This window comes from Hyla sarda, unplaced genomic scaffold (genome assembly GCF_029499605.1).
Source record: "Hyla sarda isolate aHylSar1 unplaced genomic scaffold, aHylSar1.hap1 scaffold_307, whole genome shotgun sequence".
In the NCBI taxonomy this organism is placed as follows: domain Eukaryota; kingdom Metazoa; phylum Chordata; class Amphibia; order Anura; family Hylidae; genus Hyla; species Hyla sarda.
The window spans coordinates 331411-343960 of record NW_026609792.1 but is presented as its reverse complement, the minus strand read 5'-3'; the positions used below and the strand labels follow the sequence as shown (position 1 = coordinate 343960).

General features: G+C 46.1%; 5 non-coding genes across 5 annotated transcripts; all 5 read left to right on the top strand.

Moving 5' to 3' along the window:
* Positions 1-2080: 2080 nt before the first annotated feature.
* Positions 2081-2271, top strand: LOC130328365 (U2 spliceosomal RNA). The gene has a single exon (XR_008872373.1). It is a non-coding gene; the product is annotated as a U2 spliceosomal RNA (small nuclear RNA).
* A 2091-nt stretch (positions 2272-4362) lies between these two features.
* On the top strand, positions 4363-4553 carry LOC130328362 (U2 spliceosomal RNA). Its single transcript, XR_008872371.1, has one exon. It is a non-coding gene; the product is annotated as a U2 spliceosomal RNA (small nuclear RNA).
* A 2105-nt stretch (positions 4554-6658) lies between these two features.
* LOC130328361 (U2 spliceosomal RNA) lies at positions 6659-6849 on the top strand. Its single transcript, XR_008872370.1, has one exon. It is a non-coding gene; the product is annotated as a U2 spliceosomal RNA (small nuclear RNA).
* Positions 6850-8951: 2102 nt separating this feature from the next.
* LOC130328360 (U2 spliceosomal RNA) lies at positions 8952-9142 on the top strand. The gene has a single exon (XR_008872369.1). It is a non-coding gene; the product is annotated as a U2 spliceosomal RNA (small nuclear RNA).
* A 2086-nt stretch (positions 9143-11228) lies between these two features.
* On the top strand, positions 11229-11419 carry LOC130328358 (U2 spliceosomal RNA). Its single transcript, XR_008872367.1, has one exon. It is a non-coding gene; the product is annotated as a U2 spliceosomal RNA (small nuclear RNA).
* Positions 11420-12550: the final 1131 nt, after the last annotated feature.

The window sequence follows — 12550 nt, the reverse complement described above, 5'->3', positions numbered from 1 at the left end:
GGGTTAAAAAGAAAGATTCCTACTTTCATTGCTACCTGCTTGCTGGCTAGCCAGCTAGCCAGCCCTGTGGGCCTTGCTGCTGCTTGCTGCAGCCAAAAAACAAAAGGTGGTGCTGCTGCTGCTTCTGCTGCTTCTGCTTCTGCTTGTGTCTGGCCCCTGTTGGAGCGTCCAGGCACAGGACTTCTGCTGCTGCTGACTAAATGGCCTCCTTAATTGGATCATTTGAGTAGCCAGCACACCTGTGCAGGTAGGGCATGACATTGATAGGCAGCTGCCTTGATAGCGGGTGGGTCCTGAATGTTCCTAATTGACAAAATAAGATTAATGCTTATGAAGAAATATAAAATCTCATCCCTTCCCCAATATCGCGCCACACCCCTACCCCTTAATTCCCTGGTTGAACTTGATGGACATATGTCTTTTTTTCGACCGTACTAACTATGTAACTATGTAACATAACATGGGGGGGGGGGGGTCTCCTGGCTGTTCACACAGGTGTGTCATTGCTGTACATTGACCATGCATTGCTTCTGTGGTATTGCAAAGGCAAAGACAAATGCTTCCAGCCATCCATTGCACTAATGGATTGGTCATCAGCTGGCTGTCTATGTCCCGCATCAATATAGACCAAAGTACAGAGGGTTAGGCTATGCTATTGTGCACCTACCTGATGCATCAGAAGGTGCGAGGCCCTTGCTAAATTCTGTGCACAGACTTTGAGATCTATGCTTTAGACTGTATCTAAACCTGCTCCAACATGGACTGACATTCTGGCCTACTTTCAGCCGATGCGACTTGTCTGTCGCTGAACAGTCGCTTTTTATGTATTCAGCACCTATGTATAATGTTGTAAAAATGCTCTAGAAGCTAAAGTCGCAGAAATGTCACACATATTTGGCCTGCAACTTTCTGTGCGACAAATTCAGACAGGAAAAATCAGTATAAATCCTTAGAAAATTATCCCCCAGTGTCTCCATCTGCTGGCGGTATTGAATAAGCATTGCTGCACTGATGGGGTATGCATTAGACGAAAAAAAAGAAGAAAAAGAAGAATAATACGCCCAGAAAAGAGGCGAAAAGGAGAAAAACGTAAAAAAACGTGAAAAAAAAGTAAGAGGAAGAGAAGGGAAAAAAAGGTGGAAATGGGTTTAAAAGTGATTTCGGCGGAGAAAATATATATATATATATATATATATATATATATATACGCGCACACACACACATAGATATAAACGTATTCTCCGTTGAGATATTGCAGCCGCTGCTGTGTCCAGGCCCAGGAGCCTTAGCACTGTGCTGTGATGTCACTCAATACCACTGACATCACTAGGTGTAAACAACATCTCTCCTTTGCTGTGTATGTGACTATGGAGCTGTTTGGTGATGTCGTCTATTACGGCCTTCATAGAAGCAACAGGAGATTGTTGCATCCATCTAGAACCCTCAGAACTACAGTGCTATGATGTCACTCACTTCCACAGGCCTTGCAGAGTGTAAACAACAACAACCCAGCTTTGTTGTGTATGTAACCATAGGGATTTGTGATGTCACCTAGAACCTTCACAGCAGCGACAGCTTTATGAGGAGCATCAGCACTGCTCTGCCTGAGCAGAACCATCACCGCCATAGGTTGTCAAATAACCCGGATTTAACCCACACAGGTAAGTCCAATGGGGTGCAGGCATGTCCTCTATGCTTACAGCTTCCCGTGGGTGTTGGTTTGATACCGTTTGGGGACAGCCAAGGAGGCATCTGCAGGCAACAAAGGTAGGTGTGTGCTTGTGTGTGTGTTTCCTATGCAGATCCTAAGCCCAGTGTCACATGCAAGTAGGAGGAGTAAGAAGGGTTCCTGGCAAATCCGGGTTATGGATTGCATTTAAAAAGGCCCCGTGGGAGTGCAATGGGCCCCTGTCTTGCTGCTTAGCAATAATGGTATGGGTTTAGGTTCTGCTGTGTGTACTGGTGGTTGACTGCCCCCCAGCCCAGAGTGTGCATGGAAAATTGTCTGGCAGCCTCCCTGACAGCAAGCAGTGATAGTGCCCATGAAGGGGACCTTGTTGGGCCCGCCCCTTTCACGGTTATCACTTCTCGGCCTTTTGGCTAAGATCAAGTGTAGTATCTGTTCTTATCAGTTTAATATCTGATACGTCCCCTATCTGGGGACCATATATTAAATGGATTTTTGAGAACGGGGGCCGATTTCGAAGCTTGCTTCCGTCGCCCTATGCATTGACCCGATATGGCAGTATCTTCGGGTACAGTGCACCACCCCCTTACAGGGTTAAAAAGAAAGATTCCTACTTTCATTGCTACCTGCTTGCTGGCTAGCCAGCTAGCCAGCCCTGTGGGCCTTGCTGCTGCTGCTGCAGCCAAAAAACAAAAGGTGGTGCTGCTGCTGCTTCTGCTGCTTCTGCTTCTGCTTGTGTCTGGCCCCTGTTGGAGCGTCCAGGCACAGGACTTCTGCTGCTGCTGACTAAATGGCCTCCTTAATTGGATCATTTGAGTAGCCAGCACACCTGTGCAGGTAGGGCATGACATGATAGGCAGCTGCCTTGATAGCGGGTGGGTCCTGAATGTTCCTAATTGACAAAATAAGATTAATGCTTATGAAGAATATAAAATCTCATCCCTTCCCCAATATCGCGCCACACCCCTACCCCTTAATTCCCTGGTTGAACTTGATGGACATATGTCTTTTTTCGACCGTACTAACTATGTAACTATGTAACATAACATGGGGGGGGGGGGGTCTCCTGGCTGTTCACACAGGTGTGTCATTGCTGTACATTGACCATGCATTGCTTCTGTGGTATTGCAAAGGCAAAGACAAATGCTTCCAGCCATCCATTGCACTAATGGATTGGTCATCAGCTGGCTGTCTATGTCCCGCATCAATATAGACCAAAGTACAGAGGGTTAGGCTATGCTATTGTGCACCTACCTGATGCATCAGAAGGTGCGAGGCCCTTGCTAAATTCTGTGCACAGACTTTGAGATCTATGCTTTAGACTGTATCTAAACCTGCTCCAACATGGACTGACATTCTGGCCTACTTTCAGCCGATGCGACTTGTCTGTTGCTGAACAGTCGCTTTTTATGTATTCAGCACCTATGTATAATGTTGTAAAAATGCTCTAGAAGCTAAGTCGCAGAAATGTCACACATATTTGGCCTGCAACTTTCTGTGCGACAAATTCAGACAGGAAAAATCAGTATAAATCCTTAGAAAATTATCCCCCAGTGTCTCCATCTGCTGGCGGTATTGAATAAGCATTGCTGCACTGATGGGGTATGCATTAGACGAAAAAAAAGAAGAAAAAGAAGAATAATACGCCCAGAAAAGAGGCGAAAAGGAGAAAAACGTAAAAAAACTTGAAAAAAAAGTAAGAGGAAGAGAAGGGAAAAAAAGGTGGAAATGGGTTTAAAAGTGATTTCGGCGGAGAAATATATATATATATATATATATATATATATATATATATATATATACGCGCACACACACACATAGATATAAACGTATTCTCCGTTGAGATATTGCAGCCGCTGCTGTGTCCAGGCCCAGGAGCCTTAGCACTGTGCTGTGATGTCACTCAATACCACTGACATCACTAGGTGTAAACAACATCTCTCCTTTGCTGTGTATGTGACTATGGAGCTGTTTGGTGATGTCGTCTATTACGGCCTTCATAGAAGCAACAGGAGATTGTTGCATCCATCTAGAACCCTCAGAACTACAGTGCTATGATGTCACTCACTTCCACAGGCCTTGCAGAGTGTAAACAACAACAACCCAGCTTTGTTGTGTATGTAACCATAGGGATTTGTGATGTCACCTAGAACCTTCACAGCAGCGACAGCTTTATGAGGAGCATCAGCACTGCTCTGCCTGAGCAGAACCATCACCGCCATAGGTTGTCAAATAACCCGGATTTAACCCACACAGGTAAGTCCAATGGGGTGCAGGCATGTCCTCTATGCTTACAGCTTCCCGTGGGTGTTGGTTTGATACCGTTTGGGGACAGCCAAGGAGGCATCTGCAGGCAACAAAGGTAGGTGTGTGCTTGTGTGTGTGTTTCCTATGCAGATCCTAAGCCCAGTGTCACATGCAAGTAGGAGGAGTAAGAAGGGTTCCTGGCAAATCCGGGTTATGGATTGCATTTAAAAGGGCCCCGTGGGAGTGCAATGGGCCCCTGTCTTGCTGCTTAGCAATAATGGTATGGGTTTAGGTTCTGCTGTGTGTACTGGTGGTTGACTGCCCCCCAGCCCAGAGTGTGCATGGAAAATTGTCTGGCAGCCTCCCTGACAGCAAGCAGTGATAGTGCCCATGAAGGGGACCTTGTTGGGCCCGCCCCTTTCACGGTTATCGCTTCTCGGCCTTTTGGCTAAGATCAAGTGTAGTATCTGTTCTTATCAGTTTAATATCTGATACGTCCCCTATCTGGGGACCATATATTAAATGGATTTTTGAGAACGGGGGCCGATTTCGAAGCTTGCTTCCGTCGCCCTATGCATTGACCCGATATGGCAGTATCTTCGGGTACAGTGCACCACCCCCTTACAGGGTTTAAAAAGAAAGATTCCTACTTTCATTGCTACCTGCTTGCTGGCTAGCCAGCTAGCCAGCCCTGTGGGCCTTGCTGCTGCTGCTGCAGCCAAAAAACAAAAGGTGGTGCTGCTGCTGCTTCTGCTGCTTCTGCTTCTGCTTGTGTCTGGCCCCTGTTGGAGCGTCCAGGCACAGGACTTCTGCTGCTGCTGACTAAATGGCCTCCTTAATTGGATCATTTGAGTAGCCAGCACACCTGTGCAGGTAGGGCATGACATGATAGGCAGCTGCCTTGATAGCGGGTGGGTCCTGAATGTTCCTAATTGACAAAATAAGATTAATGCTTATGAAGAAATATAAAATCTCATCCTTCCCCAATATCGCGCCACACCCCTACCCCTTAATTCCCTGGTTGAACTTGATGGACATATGTCTTTTTTCGACCGTACTAACTATGTAACTATGTAACATAACATGGGGGGGGGGGGGGTCTCCTGGCTGTTCACACAGGTGTGTCATTGCTGTACATTGACCATGCATTGCTTCTGTGGTATTGCAAAGGCAAAGACAAATGCTTCCAGCCATCCATTGCACTAATGGATTGGTCATCAGCTGGCTGTCTATGTCCCGCATCAATATAGACCAAAGTACAGAGGGTTAGGCTATGCTATTGTGCACCTACCTGATGCATCAGAAGGTGCGAGGCCCTTGCTAAATTCTGTGCACAGACTTTGAGATCTATGCTTTAGACTGTATCTAAACCTGCTCCAACATGGACTGACATTCTGGCCTACTTTCAGCCGATGCGACTTGTCTGTTGCTGAACAGTCGCTTTTTATGTATTCAGCACCTATGTATAATGTTGTAAAAATGCTCTAGAAGCTAAAGTCGCAGAAATGTCACACATATTTGGCCTGCAACTTTCTGTGCGACAAATTCAGACAGGAAAAATCAGTATAAATCCTTAGAAAATTATCCCCCAGTGTCTCCATCTGCTGGCGGTATTGAATAAGCATTGCTGCACTGATGGGGTATGCATTAGACGAAAAAAAAGAAGAAAAAGAAGAATAATACGCCCAGAAAAGAGGCGAAAAGGAGAAAAACGTAAAAAAACGTGAAAAAAAAGTAAGAGGAAGAGAAGGGAAAAAAAGGTGGAAATGGGTTTAAAAGTGATTTCGGCGGAGAAATATATATATATATATATATATATATATATATATATATATATATATATATATATACGCGCACACACACACATAGATATAAACGTATTCTCCGTTGAGATATTGCAGCCGCTGCTGTGTCCAGGCCCAGGAGCCTTAGCACTGTGCTGTGATGTCACTCAATACCACTGACATCACTAGGTGTAAACAACATCTCTCCTTTGCTGTGTATGTGACTATGGAGCTGTTTGGTGATGTCGTCTATTACGGCCTTCATAGAAGCAACAGGAGATTGTTGCATCCATCTAGAACCCTCAGAACTACAGTGCTATGATGTCACTCACTTCCACAGGCCTTGCAGAGTGTAAACAACAACAACCCAGCTTTGTTGTGTATGTAACCATAGGGATTTGTGATGTCACCTAGAACCTTCACAGCAGCGACAGCTTTATGAGGAGCATCAGCACTGCTCTGCCTGAGCAGAACCATCACCGCCATAGGTTGTCAAATAACCCGGATTTAACCCACACAGGTAAGTCCAATGGGGTGCAGGCATGTCCTCTATGCTTACAGCTTCCCGTGGGTGTTGGTTTGATACCGTTTGGGGACAGCCAAGGAGGCATCTGCAGGCAACAAAGGTAGGTGTGTGCTTGTGTGTGTGTTTCCTATGCAGATCCTAAGCCCAGTGTCACATGCAAGTAGGAGGAGTAAGAAGGGTTCCTGGCAAATCCGGGTTATGGATTGCATTTAAAAAGGCCCCGTGGGAGTGCAATGGGCCCCTGTCTTGCTGCTTAGCAATAATGGTATGGGTTTAGGTTCTGCTGTGTGTACTGGTGGTTGACTGCCCCCCCAGCCCAGAGTGTGCATGGAAAATTGTCTGGCAGCCTCCCTGACAGCAAGCAGTGATAGTGCCCATGAAGGGGACCTTGTTGGGCCCGCCCCTTTCACGGTTATCGCTTCTCGGCCTTTTGGCTAAGATCAAGTGTAGTATCTGTTCTTATCAGTTTAATATCTGATACGTCCCCTATCTGGGGACCATATATTAAATGGATTTTTGAGAACGGGGGCCGATTTCGAAGCTTGCTTCCGTCGCCCTATGCATTGACCCGATATGGCAGTATCTTCGGGTACAGTGCACCACCCCCTTACAGGGTTAAAAAGAAAGATTCCTACTTTCATTGCTACCTGCTTGCTGGCTAGCCAGCTAGCCAGCCCTGTGGGCCTTGCTGCTGCTGCTGCAGCCAAAAAACAAAAGGTGGTGCTGCTGCTGCTTCTGCTGCTTCTGCTTCTGCTTGTGTCTGGCCCCTGTTGGAGCGTCCAGGCACAGGACTTCTGCTGCTGCTGACTAAATGGCCTCCTTAATTGGATCATTTGAGTAGCCAGCACACCTGTGCAGGTAGGGCATGACATGATAGGCAGCTGCCTTGATAGCGGGTGGGTCCTGAATGTTCCTAATTGACAAAATAAGATTAATGCTTATGAAGAAATATAAAATCTCATCCCTTCCCCAATATCGCGCCACACCCCTACCCCTTAATTCCCTGGTTGAACTTGATGGACATATGTCTTTTTTCGACCGTACTAACTATGTAACTATGTAACATAACATGGGGGGGGGGGGGGGGTCTCCTGGCTGTTCACACAGGTGTGTCATTGCTGTACATTGACCATGCATTGCTTCTGTGGTATTGCAAAGGCAAAGACAAATGCTTCCAGCCATCCATTGCACTAATGGATTGGTCATCAGCTGGCTGTCTATGTCCCGCATCAATATAGACCAAAGTACAGAGGGTTAGGCTATGCTATTGTGCACCTACCTGATGCATCAGAAGGTGCGAGGCCCTTGCTAAATTCTGTGCACAGACTTTGAGATCTATGCTTTAGACTGTATCTAAACCTGCTCCAACATGGACTGACATTCTGGCCTACTTTCAGCCGATGCGACTTGTCTGTCGCTGAACAGTCGCTTTTTATGTATTCAGCACCTATGTATAATGTTGTAAAAATGCTCTAGAAGCTAAAGTCGCAGAAATGTCACACATATTTGGCCTGCAACTTTCTGTGCGACAAATTCAGACAGGAAAAATCAGTATAAATCCTTAGAAAATTATCCCCCAGTGTCTCCATCTGCTGGCGGTATTGAATAAGCATTGCTGCACTGATGGGGTATGCTTAGACGAAAAAAAAGAAGAAAAAGAAGAATAATACGCCCAGAAAAGAGGCGAAAAGGAGAAAAACGTAAAAAAACGTGAAAAAAAAGTAAGAGGAAGAGAAGGGAACAAAAGGTGGAAATGGGTTTAAAAGTGATTTCGGCGGAGAAATATATATATATATATATATATATATATATATATATATATATATATATATACGCGCACACACACACATAGATATAAACGTATTCTCCGTTGAGATATTGCAGCCGCTGCTGTGTCCAGGCCCAGGAGCCTTAGCACTGTGCTGTGATGTCACTCAATACCACTGACATCACTAGGTGTAAACAACATCTCTCCTTTGCTGTGTATGTGACTATGGAGCTGTTTGGTGATGTCGTCTATTACGGCCTTCATAGAAGCAACAGGAGATTGTTGCATCCATCTAGAACCCTCAGAACTACAGTGCTATGATGTCACTCACTTCCACAGGCCTTGCAGAGTGTAAACAACAACAACCCAGCTTTGTTGTGTATGTAACCATAGGGATTTGTGATGTCACCTAGAACCTTCACAGCAGCGACAGCTTTATGAGGAGCATCAGCACTGCTCTGCCTGAGCAGAACCATCACCGCCATAGGTTGTCAAATAACCCGGATTTAACCCACACAGGTAAGTCCAATGGGGTGCAGGCATGTCCTCTATGCTTACAGCTTCCCGTGGGTGTTGGTTTGATACCGTTTGGGGACAGCCAAGGAGGCATCTGCAGGCAACAAAGGTAGGTGTGTGCTTGTGTGTGTGTTTCCTATGCAGATCCTAAGCCCAGTGTCACATGCAAGTAGGAGGAGTAAGAAGGGTTCCTGGCAAATCCGGGTTATGGATTGCATTTAAAAAGGCCCCGTGGGAGTGCAATGGGCCCCCTGTCTTGCTGCTTAGCAATAATGGTATGGGTTTAGGTTCTGCTGTGTGTACTGGTGGTTGACTGCCCCCCAGCCCAGAGTGTGCATGGAAAATTGTCTGGCAGCCTCCCTGACAGCAAGCAGTGATAGTGCCCATGAAGGGGACCTTGTTGGGCCCGCCCCTTTCACGGTTATCGCTTCTCGGCCTTTTGGCTAAGATCAAGTGTAGTATCTGTTCTTATCAGTTTAATATCTGATACGTCCCCTATCTGGGGACCATATATTAAATGGATTTTTGAGAACGGGGGCCGATTTCGAAGCTTGCTTCCGTCGCCCTATGCATTGACCCGATATGGCAGTATCTTCGGGTACAGTGCACCACCCCCTTACAGGGTTAAAAAGAAAGATTCCTACTTTCATTGCTACCTGCTTGCTGGCTAGCCAGCTAGCCAGCCCTGTGGGCCTTGCTGCTGCTGCTGCAGCCAAAAAACAAAGGTGGTGCTGCTGCTGCTTCTGCTGCTTCTGCTTCTGCTTGTGTCTGGCCCCTGTTGGAGCGTCCAGGCACAGGACTTCTGCTGCTGCTGACTAAATGGCCTCCTTAATTGGATCATTTGAGTAGCCAGCACACCTGTGCAGGTAGGGCATGACATGATAGGCAGCTGCCTTGATAGCGGGTGGGTCCTGAATGTTCCTAATTGACAAAATAAGATTAATGCTTATGAAGAAATATAAAATCTCATCCCTTCCCCAATATCGCGCCACACCCCTACCCCTTAATTCCCTGGTTGAACTTGATGGACATATGTCTTTTTTCGACCGTACTAACTATGTAACTATGTAACATAACATGGGGGGGGGGGGGGGGGTCTCCTGGCTGTTCACACAGGTGTGTCATTGCTGTACATTGACCATGCATTGCTTCTGTGGTATTGCAAAGGCAAAGACAAATGCTTCCAGCCATCCATTGCACTAATGGATTGGTCATCAGCTGGCTGTCTATGTCCCGCATCAATATAGACCAAAGTACAGAGGGTTAGGCTATGCTATTGTGCACCTACCTGATGCATCAGAAGGTGCGAGGCCCTTGCTAAATTCTGTGCACAGACTTTGAGATCTATGCTTTAGACTGTATCTAAACCTGCTCCAACATGGACTGACATTCTGGCCTACTTTCAGCCGATGCGACTTGTCTGTCGCTGAACAGTCGCTTTTTATGTATTCAGCACCTATGTATAATGTTGTAAAAATGCTCTAGAAGCTAAAGTCGCAGAAATGTCACACATATTTGGCCTGCAACTTTCTGTGCGACAATTCAGACAGGAAAAATCAGTATAAATCCTTAGAAAATTATCCCCCAGTGTCTCCATCTGCTGGCGGTATTGAATAAGCATTGCTGCACTGATGGGGTATGCATTAGACGAAAAAAAAGAAGAAAAAGAAGAATAATACGCCCAGAAAAGAGGCGAAAAGGAGAAAAACGTAAAAAAACGTGAAAAAAAGTAAGAGGAAGAGAAGGGAAAAAAAGGTGGAAATGGGTTTAAAAGTGATTTCGGCGGAGAAATATATATATATATATATATATATATATATATATATACGCGCACACACACACATAGATATAAACGTATTCTCCGTTGAGATATTGCAGCCGCTGCTGTGTCCAGGCCCAGGAGCCTTAGCACTGTGCTGTGATGTCACTCAATACCACTGACATCACTAGGTGTAAACAACATCTCTCCTTTGCTGTGTATGTGACTATGGAGCTGTTTGGTGATGTCGTCTATTACGGCCTTCATAGAAGCAACAGGAGATTGTTGCATCCATCTAGAACCCTCAGAACTACAGTGCTATGATGTCACTCACTTCCACAGGCCTTGCAGAGTGTAAACAACAACAACCCAGCTTTGTTGTGTATGTAACCATAGGGATTTGTGATGTCACCTAGAACCTTCACAGCAGCGACAGCTTTATGAGGAGCATCAGCACTGCTCTGCCTGAGCAGAACCATCACCGCCATAGGTTGTCAAATAACCCGGATTTAACCCACACAGGTAAGTCCAATGGGGTGCAGGCATGTCCTCTATGCTTACAGCTTCCCGTGGGTGTTGGTTTGATACCGTTTGGGGACAGCCAAGGAGGCATCTGCAGGCAACAAAGGTAGGTGTGTGCTTGTGTGTGTGTTTCCTATGCAGATCCTAAGCCCAGTGTCACATGCAAGTAGGAGGAGTAAGAAGGGTTCCTGGCAAATCCGGGTTATGGATTGCATTTAAAAAGGCCCCGTGGGAGTGCAATGGGCCCCTGTCTTGCTGCTTAGCAATAATGGTATGGGTTTAGGTTCTGCTGTGTGTACTGGTGGTTGACTGCCCCCCAGCCCAGAGTGTGCATGGAAAATTGTCTGGCAGCCTCCCTGACAGCAAGCAGTGATAGTGCCCATGAAGGGGACCTTGTTGGGCCCGCCCCTTTCACGGTTATCGCTTCTCGGCCTTTTGGCTAAGATCAAGTGTAGTATCTGTTCTTATCAGTTTAATATCTGATACGTCCCCTATCTGGGGACCATATATTAAATGGATTTTTGAGAACGGGGGCCGATTTCGAAGCTTGCTTCCGTCGCCCTATGCATTGACCCGATATGGCAGTATCTTCGGGTACAGTGCACCACCCCCTTACAGGGTTTAAAAAGAAAGATTCCTACTTTCATTGCTACCTGCTTGCTGGCTAGCCAGCTAGCCAGCCCTGTGGGCCTTGCTGCTGCTGCTGCAGCCAAAAAACAAAAGGTGGTGCTGCTGCTGCTTCTGCTGCTTCTGCTTGTGTCTGGCCCCTGTTGGAGCGTCCAGGCACAGGACTTCTGCTGCTGCTGACTAAATGGCCTCCTTAATTGGATCATTTGAGTAGCCAGCACACCTGTGCAGGTAGGGCATGACATGATAGGCAGCTGCCTTGATAGCGGGTGGGTCCTGAATGTTCCTAATTGACAAAATAAGATTAATGCTTATGAAGAAATATAAAATCTCATCCCTTCCCCAATATCGCGCCACACCCCTACCCCTTAATTCCCTGGTGGAACTTGATGGACATATGTCTTTTTTCGACCGTACTAACTATGTAACTATGTAACATAACATGGGGGGGGGGGGGGGGGGGGGTCTCCTGGCTGTTCACACAGGTGTGTCATTGCTGTACATTGACCATGCATTGCTTCTGTGGTATTGCAAAGGCAAAGACAAATGCTTCCAGCCATCCATTGCACTAATGGATTGGTCATCAGCTGGCTGTCTATGTCCCGCATCAATATAGACCAAAGTACAGAGGGTTAGGCTATGCTATTGTGCACCTACCTGATGCATCAGAAGGTGCGAGGCCCTTGCTAAATTCTGTGCACAGACTTTGAGATCTATGCTTTAGACTGTATCTAAACCTGCTCCAACATGGACTGACATTCTGGCCTACTTTCAGCCGATGCGACTTGTCTGTCGCTGAACAGTCGCTTTTTATGTATTCAGCACCTATGTATAATGTTGTAAAAATGCTCTAGAAGCTAAAGTCGCAGAAATGTCACACATATTTGGCCTGCAACTTTCTGTGCGACAAATTCAGACAGGAAAAATCAGTATAAATCCTTAGAAAATTATCCCCCAGTGTCTCCATCTGCTGGCGGTATTGAATAAGCATTGCTGCACTGATGGGGTATGCATTAGACGAAAAAAAAGAAGAAAAAGAAGAATAATACGCCCAGAAAAGAGGCGAAAAGGAGAAAAACGTAAAAAAACGTGAAAAAAAAGTAAGAGGAAGAGA